Here is a 9,882-nt window from a genome sequence, read left to right as displayed (position 1 = left end):
TTACTCATCGTAGATGATTATAGCCGCTGGACGTGGGTAAAATTCTTGAAACACAAGGATGAGACTCATTCAGTGTTCTTTGATTTCTGCATTCAGATTCAATCTGAAAAATAGTGTAAAATCATAAAGGTCAGAAGTGATCATGGTGGTGAATTTGAGAACAGATCCTTTGAAGAATTCTTCAAAGAAAATGGTATTGCCCATGATTTCTCTTGTCCTAGAACTCCACAGCAAAATGGAGTTGTAGAACGAAAGAATAGGACTCTGCAAGAAATGGCCAGAACCATGATCAATGAAACCAATATGGCTAAGCATTTCTGGGCAGAAGCAATAAACACTGCATGCTATATTCAGAATAGAATCTCTATCAGACCTATTCTAAATAAGACTCCTTATGAATTGTGGAAGAATAGAAAGCCCAACATTTCATATTTCCATCCTTTTGGATGTGTATGCTTTATTCTGAACACTAAAGATCATCTTGGTAAGTTTGATTCCAAAGCTAAAAAATGTTTCCTTCTTGGATATTCTGAACGCTCAAAAGGCTACAGAGTATACAATACTGAAACATTGATTATAGAAGAATCAATCAATATCAGGTTTGATGATAAGCTTGGTTCTGAAAAACCAAAGCAGTTTGATAATTTTGCAGATTGTGATATTGATATATCAGAAGTTGTTGAGCCAAGAAGCAAAGCATCAGAAGCAGACCTTCTCAGAAGCAAAGAATCGGAAGATCAAGTATCAGCTTCTCTGGAGAATCTAAGCATATCTGAAGAACCATCTGTCAGAAGATCATCCAGACTCATCTCTGGTCATTCAGAAGATGTCATTCTTGGAAAGAAGGATGATCCAATCAGAACAAGAGCATTCCTTAAGAACAATGCAGATTGTCAATTAGGTCTTGTATCTTTGATCGAGCCAACTTCTGTTGATCATGCTCTAGAAGATCCAGACTGGATAATTGCTATGCAAGAAGAATTGAATCAGTTTACAAGGAATGATGTTTGGGATCTTGTTCCTAGACCAGATGGATTCAATATAATCGGTACAAAATGAGTCTTCAGAAACAAGCCCAGAATTAGAAGATGAGAAATTCTTATATATGGGTATCTTCTGAAATGAAATCTTTTTCTTAAGAAGTTCTGATTGAAATCAATTAGAAATTGTGATTCAGTTATTACTAACGTTTCATTGTCTAAGTTGATTCAGAATCTCTTTAATAGCAAAACAGCTGTAACTGGCTATCCAGATGGTAAACACGTGTTCACTACTCCTGGACAAGCGTGCGTGCAGTTGAGGGGACGTCTACTTAGGTAACTGTGCAAGTCACGTCTTTTGTCATTATTATCTCTCCTCATGTCACGTAACATTAAATGCTTTTCATCATTAACTCCCTTTCAGTTTTCTTTTTATATTCTTCAAACGTTTCTTTTCCCTCTTATATTTCTCTCACTTTGCATACAGTTTCCTTTTCGGTCTCTCTCTTTACATTCATATCATAAACCCTAGCAGTTTCCAATATCTGCAAATTCATCATGAATCCATCGTCAAGCTCTGGGAATCAAGATAATGATCGGAAACAAAAGAGAAAGGTAACTGCTGATCCAGAAACCAAACCGAAAAGAGTAAGAATCACCTCCCTTGACGGTACCCCTCAATCACCTCCCTCTTCAAAGACTTTCACCACCTCTTCCTCCTCATTCATCCTCTCGGAACCACTCTCTTCACCATCTGATATCTCCTCCCCTTCAACCCTTCCATCAGATATTTCTTCACCTCTCTCGCACCCTTTTCCCACCAGAACACCTAATCCCTATAGTGTTGTTCTTCCCGACTCCAGGCTCACTGTTAACCCTCCAACCCCTACCACTCAATCATATCTGGAGCTTTTACATTCTGATGTAAATGGCTGGTTGGAGATTCTAGGTGCTGCTCACCTTAACCATCTGGATGAGTATGCTACAAGCAACCTTTGGGATACCTTTCGTCAGGATTTTCTGGCTAAGGCTACAGACACTCAGAGAAGGATTATGTCTGAAGCTCCTGGTGTTCGTGGTCTTCGGTTGGAAGTTGGTGAAAGCAGCCATCACCATCTCATCAGGAACAGAAGTGTTCTTGAATGGAAGATACCAGCAGATGAGTTGGAAGAAGAAAATCTCTGCAGAGACATCGTGGTGTGGAGACCATGGTTTCCTGTGCTGACTGGAGATTTTCAGTGGCTGTTCAACTGGTTCAGAATGAACCCTTCTGAAAAAGCACCTCACATGGTCTTTCCAGTAGTGGTTTATCCTGCTGAAGTTGCTGGTCCTACTCCTCCAACAAACCTTGCAGCTATTCTTCAAGCGTTGGAAGATGGAACTTCTGAGCTGCCTGAACCAGAATATGCTAAGGCTACTTCTAAGTCAGACTCAGATGAGGAAATGGAAGATGCACAAGCTGAAGATCTCCCAGAAGATCACCCTGCTGGAATTACTGTCCCTTTTGGCAGAAATTCAGGTGCCTCTTCTTCTGGTGAAACCTCAGCTCTGATGGAGACCTTGGAAACTCTTCATCAGAATCAAGCTATGCTGGCTTCTCGTTTGGACGCGCAAGAAGCAGCCAATGCTGAGTTTCGCTCCTTCATGGCAAGGCAAGCTACAAGCACTGACGGGATTCATGATGTTCTGGCGCGGATCTTGCGTAGGCTAGGATCTTAGTCCTTTGGTCTTTGTAGTTTTCTTTCCTTGTTGCATCTGTTTTCCTGCATTCCTCTCTTGTAATCTTTTTTGATTATCAATGAAAACTTTCCTTGATTTACATTCCAGTGATTTTATTTGTCGTTTTATTCATCTGAATCTTTTGAAATATTCTTTTTGATGTTATGACAAAAAGGGGGAGAAGATAAATGATAAATGATTTGATTAAATCTATCAGTTGCTGGGTAAAGCTCCCACACATTCACTAACAAGAACTGCAAGTTCTATATGGTTTAAGTGTTTTGCAGGTATAAAGAAGTGAAGAGAATCTTCAAAGCAAACACAAGAAGAAAAACCATGGAAACTGAAGCAAGCTGAGTGCTATCAAGCTTCAGAAATCAGAAGCAAGAAAGAAGAATAGAATTTGATCCATATTTGTCTATTTGATCTGACAAAATTCTATTTGCTCTGATACATTATTTTAGCCTATATGGCTCTGATACATATAATGTGTTCGGATATATATTTTATGTTCTAACTCGTTCATGCTGACTTTTGTCGTTTAGTTTTTGTTCTGTAACATTTCAGGATGTAGAGATGCTCAGATGATGCTCTGGTACATTCAACAATGTTCTGATACAAATCTAGCATGAAGTGATGTTGGTAGAAATTCAAAGCTCTGAAGCTATCCGAGGGAAGCAGAAATCAGAAGCTGTGAATGTTCTAAAGATCCAGAAAACTCAAGTTCTGAGGCTGTCCTAAATGGAAGCAGAAATCAGAAGCTGTGAATGTTCAGAAGATCAAAGAAATTCAAGTTCTGAAGCTGTCCTAGATGGAAGCAGGAATCAGAAGCTGTGAGTGTTCTAGGGATCTAAGGAAATTCTAGTTCTGAAGCTGTCCAATGGAAGCAGAAGTCAGAAGCTATGAATTCTCTAAAGACAGAAGCTTATATGATCGTCTCTACCGAAATAATCAGGGAAGTCTTTTATTAAAGTTCTTCGAGTATTTATTTCAGGGGGAGATTATTTATCTCAGGGGGAGATTGTTAATCTCAGGGGGAGACATATTCATATGCTTATGCTATAGCTGTGTAATTTGTCTTTTGCCGTCTGTTCTTTCTGATCGCAAATTCATATCATTTATATATGTTTTTGTCATCATCAAAAAGGGGGAGATTGTTAGAACAAGATTTGTTCTGATCAATTATCTTAGTTTTGATGATAACAATAATATGAATTTTGCTTAAGATAATATGGTACTCTAATCCAATGCAATTTCCTTTTCAGGAAATATATAAAGAGTATGCATAATTCAGCGCTCAGAAGCTTTGTCTCAAGGGTTCAGCATGCAACATCAGAACATGGTCTGGCAAGACATCAGAAGATGGTCGAAGCAGAATCAGAACATGGGTCTATGGAAGCATCAGAAGAACAAGAGAACAGAAGCACTGAAGTTCTGATGGTATCACGCTCAGAAGCACTTCAAGGTCAGAAGATCAGAAGATGCTTTGCACCAAGCTGTTTGACTCTGATGATATTCAAATGTTGTATTCACAAACATCAGATCAGAAGGAAGTACAAGTGGCAAGCTACGCTGACTGACAAAAGGAACGTTAAAAGCTATTCTAGGCTACGTCAGTAGACACAGCGTGAACAAGGCTCGAGGTAGTTGACAAAAGCGTATAACATTAAATGCGATGCTGTACGGAACACGCAAAGCATTAAATGCACTCAACGGTCATCTTCTCCAACGCCTATAAATATGAAGTTCTGATGAGAAGCAAGGTTAACGATCCTGAACAAAACAACTCAAATTAACTTGCTGAAACTCTGTTCAAATTCAAAGCTCAGAATCTTCATCTTCATCAAAGCTCACTACATTGCTGTTGTAATATTTTAGTGAGATTAAGCTTAAACGTTAAGAGAAATATCACAGTTTGTGATTATCGCTTTTAAGAAGCAATTGTAATACTCTTAGAATTGATTACATTAAGTTGTAAGGAACTAGAGTGATCGTGTGGATCAGAATACTCTAGGAAGTCTTAGAGGTTATCTAAGCAGGTTGTAACTAGAGTGATCGTGTGGATCAGTATACTCTAGAAAAGTCTTAGAGGGTATCTAAGCAGTTGTTCCTGGAGTGATCAGTGTGTGATCAGAAGACTCTGGAAGACTTAGTTGCTGACTAAGTGGAGAACCATTGTAATCCGTGCGATTAGTGGATTAAATCCTCAGTTGAGGTAAATCATCTCTGCGGGGGTGGACTGGAGTAGTTTAGTTAACAACGAACTAGGATAAAAATAACTGTGCAATTTATTTTCATCTGTCAAGTTTTTAAATCTACACTTATTCAAACCCCCCCTTTCTAAGTGTTTTTCTATCCTTCAGGTACCATATGCATAGTGTCAGTTTATACATATGCATACTTTATAACATGATTGGATGTATTCCAGTGTTATAATTATTAATGGCGTGTTGGTTGATTATTGTGATGATGAAACTTGTCTGAATGTTTGTTTATGAAACAATTGGGTGAACGATGCAGCTATGATGTGTTATTGCCTTATAACCTTATAACATTTGTTAATTATGATGAAGACTCACCCTTACATGTTGTCATTTTCAGATTGAGCATAGCGGCTGTTCGACTCGGTGAGGATTAGCTCATGAGTCACTTGTTTGGTTAGCGTCAGGTGTCATGCTCTGATAGTTGTAACACTGGGGACGCGATGTTTAGAGTTTATGTTTTATAACTCTAGTTATGTTTTGATGTTTGAAGGATTAGTTTGAAAGATGTTAAACTTAATCTGTTTGATTTAATTTCGCTGTGTTTACATGAATTGTTTTAATTAATGAGAATTGCCTCAGTGAATGCATGACATGACTGAACGATGTTTTTAATTTATTTTGAATTGTGGCACCCTTATTTCATGTACTCTGAATAAACTTATTTAATTTGCCACGGGATTTAGAAGGGTGTTACAATAGTGGTATCAGAGCATAGTTGGTCGTTGTGACCAGAATCTTAGTGTCAGTCTTTCCTATGTATGCGACTAGTACTAGCTAACTTGTCGATACTTTTGTTCTGATTAAATTGTTTGTGATTTAAGCAGAGCAATGGCTGGGAGAGGAGGAAGAAGCGATGATGCTATCGCTGAGGCTCTGGGCATGATTGCTGGTGTGCTGGGAGGAAATGTCGGAGAAGCAGGGATTGGTGCTGATAGGCAACTAGGGAATTTTCAGAGGAACAATCCCCCGTTGTTCAAGGGTACGCATGATCCTGAAGGTGCTCAGAAGTGGCTGAAAGAGATCGAACGGATTTTCAGGGTCATTGATTGTGCTGAAAATCTGAAAGTGAGGTATGGTACGCATATGTTGTCCGAAGAAGCTGATGACTGGTGGATGGCGACCAGAGCTGAACTGGAGGCTGATGATGTGGGTATTTCTTGGGCTGTGTTCAAGAGAGAATTTTTGAGAAGGTACTTCCCTGAGGACGTACGAGGCCGAAAGGAAATTGAATTTCTGGAGTTGGTTCAAGGTAATATGACAGTGCCAGAATATGCTTCGAAGTTTGTTGAGTTGGCGAAGTACTACGTTCACTACAACAACGATGAAGCTAGTGAATTCTCAAAGTGCATCAAATTTGAAAACGGCCTCCGTGATGAGATTAAGCAAGGAATCAGGTACCAGAGGATTCGGAGATTTGTTGATTTGGTGGACTGTAGCAGGATCTTTGAGGAAGATAACCTTAAGCTGAAGTCATCTCACTCTCGCGAGTTAGTTGACAGAAAGGGTAAGAAGCCTATGGAAAAAGGAAAACCGTATGGTAGAGGTAATCCAAAGACTGGTGGTTGGAAGAAGCCTAGTGGGGGAGACTCCAGTTCTTTTGTCAGATGCTACAACTGTGGCGAGGCTGGACACCGTAGGAATGAGTGTAAGTTGAATCAGAAAAAGTGTTTCAAGTGTGAGGAAGTGGGTCATGTTGCTGCTGTTTGCAAGAAGAAGATTGTGACTTGTTACAATTGTGGTGAAGAAGGTCACATTAGCCCACAGTGTTCTAAACTGAAGAAGAACCAAGCGGGAGGAAAGGTTTTTGCCTTGTCTGGGTCAGAGACTACTCCAGAGGATAGACTAATTAAAGGTACGTGTTTCATTCATGGCACACCTTTAGTTGCAATTATAGATACTGGATTGACTCATTCTTTTATTTCCTTGGATTGCGCTAAAAGGCTGAATTTAGAAATATCTGAAATAAATGGAAGCATGGTTATTGATACTCCTGCGTTGAGATCAGTAACTACTTCATCTGCTTGTTTGAATTGTCCTGTTGATGTTTTTGGTAGAGAATTTGGAATGGACTTAGTGTGTCTTCCATTGAAACAACTCGATGTCATCCTGGGAATGAACTGGTTGGAATTCAACCGTGTTCATATCAACTGTTTTACGAAGACGGTAGTTTTCCCCGAAGCTGTTAATGCTGATGATCTGGACATGACAGCTAGACAAGTGAAAGAAGCCATTGAGGATGGTGCGACGGTGTTTATGTTGTTCGCAATGATGGACCTGAAAGAGAAGGTAGTATGTACTGAATTACCTGTAGTATGTGAATTTCCGGAAGTTTTCCCTGAAGATGTAAATGACTTACCGCCGGAAAGAGAAGTAGAGTTTACTATTGAATTAATTCCGGGAACTAGTCTAGTGTCGATGGCACCATATCGTATGTCACCATCAGAGTTGGCCGAATTGAAGAAGCAACTAGAAGAGTTGCTTGAGAAGAAATTCATTCGTCCGAGTGTTTCTCCGTGGGGTGCACCGGTATTGCTGGTAAAGAAGAAAGAGGGTTCTATGAGACTATGTGTAGATTACCGACACTTAAATAAGGTTACTATCAAGAATCGGTATCCGTTGTCGAGGATTGATGACTTGATGGATGAGCTGGTTGGAGCTTGTGTATTTAGTAAAATTGATCTGAGGTCTGGATATCACCAAATTCGAGTGAAGGAAGACGACATTCAGAAGACGGCGTTTAGAACAAGGTATGGGCATTACGAATATTCGGTGATGCCATTTGGAATTACAAATGCACCTGGTGTTTTTATGGAGTATATGAATAGGATTTTCCATCCTTATCTTGATAAGTTTGTGGTAGTATTTATAGACGATATTTTGGTATACTCCAAGAACGAAGAAGAGCATGCGGAACATCTCAGAAATGGGTTAGAATTATTGAAAGAGAAGAAACTTTTCGCCAAATTGTCAAAGTGTGAATTCTGGTTGAATGAGGTTAGTTTTCTTGGACATGTGATTTCTAAGAATGGTATTGCCGTTGATCCTACGAAGATAGAAGCAGTATCTCAGTGGGAAGCTCCGAAATCAGTGTCGGAAATTCGTAGTTTTCTTGGTCTTGCAGGTTACTACAGAAAGTTTATAGAAGGCTTTTCAAAGTTAGCATTACCGTTAACTAAATTGACCAGGAAGGGTCAGGCTTTTATTTGGGATGCAAAATGCGAAGAAGGATTCCAAGAGTTGAAGAAGAGACTGACGAGTGCTCCTATCTTGATTTTTCCGAATCCGACAGAATCCTTTGTTGTTTATTGCGATGCTTCGTTGATGGGTTTAGGTGGTGTACTGATGCAGAATCAACAAGTAGTCGCGTATGCTTCGAGACAACTCAAGGTGCATGAAAGGAATTATCCGACTCATGATTTAGAACTGGCAGCTATGGTTTTTGTCCTGAAGTTGTGGCGACACTATTTGTACGGTTCGAGGTGTTCAGTGACCATAAGAGTCTTAAGTATCTCTTTGACCAGAAAGAGTTGAATATGAGACAGAGGAGGTGGTTAGAATTCCTGAAGGACTATGATTTTGGTTTGAATTACCATCCTGGTAAGGCAAACGTAGTTGCCGATGCATTGAGTAGGAAGACGTTGCATATGTCTATGTTAATGGTTAGAGAATTGGATTTAATTGAACAATTCAGAGATCTGAGTTTGGTATGCGAAGGTACTCCTACTAGTGTTAAATTGGGTATGTTGAAGCTGACTAGCGGTATTCTTAAAGAGATCAGAGAGGGTCAGAAAGCTGATGTTGAGTTAATCGATAAGTTGACTTTGATTAACCAAGGCAAAGGCGGTGGATTTAGAGTTGACGAGAATGGTATACTGAGATTTGGCGACCGAGTTTGTGTTCCTGATATTGCTGAACTCCGGAAGAGTATTCTGGAAGAAGGACACCGTAGTGGATTGAGTATTCACCCTGGTGCTACCAAGATGTACCATGATTTGAAAAAGTTGTTTTGGTGGCCTGGAATGAAGAAAGAAATTGCTGAATTTGTATTCTCTTGTTTGACGTGTCAGAAGTCAAAGGTTGAACATCAGAAGCCATCTGGATTTATGCAACCGATGTTTATTCCTGAGTGGAAGTGGGATAGCATATCAATGGATTTTGTTTCTGGATTGCCGAGAACTATTAAGAATTGTGAAGCTATTTTGGTTGTTGTGGACAGGTTGACGAAGTCTGCACATTTCATACCAGTGAGGATGGATTATTCGATGGAGAAATTGGCTCAGTTATACATTGAGAAAATAGTTAGCTTACATGGTATTCCTTCAAGTATCGTGTCTGACAGAGATCCAAGATTTACGTCGAGGTTCTAGAAAGGTCTGCAGAGGGCTTTGGGTACTAAGCTGAGATTGAGCTCTGCCTATCATCCACAGACGGATGGACAGACTGAGAGGATGATTCAATCATTGGAAGATTTGTTACGTGCTTGTGTGCTGGAAAAAGGAGGTGCTTGGGATAGTTATCTGCCTTTGATTGAGTTTACCTACAACAACAGTTTTCATTCGAGTATTGGTATGGCTCCGTTTGAAGCTTTGTATGGTCGGAGGTGTAGGACGCCTTTATGTTGGTATGAATCTGGTGAGAGTGCTGTGATTGGACCAGAAATTGTACAACAGACTACAGAGAAGATTAAGATGATTCAAAAGAAGATGAAAGCTTCTCAGAGTCGTCAAAAGAGTTATCATGACAAGAGGAGGAAAACACTTGAGTTTCAAGAGGGAGATCATGTGTTTATGAGGGTTACTCCTATGACGGGTATTGGTCGAGTTTTGAAGTCAAAGAAGTTAACTCCGCGCTTTATTGGACCATTTCAGATTTCTAAAAAAGTGGGAGAAGTAGCTTATCGTATTGCTTTGCCGCCGATG

The sequence above is a fragment of the Vicia villosa genome, linkage group LG4, assembly GCF_029867415.1.
Source record: "Vicia villosa cultivar HV-30 ecotype Madison, WI linkage group LG4, Vvil1.0, whole genome shotgun sequence".
In the NCBI taxonomy this organism is placed as follows: Eukaryota; Viridiplantae; Streptophyta; class Magnoliopsida; order Fabales; family Fabaceae; genus Vicia; species Vicia villosa.
The sequence above is the reverse complement of the archived record's forward strand: the minus strand, read 5'-3'. Positions refer to the sequence as shown.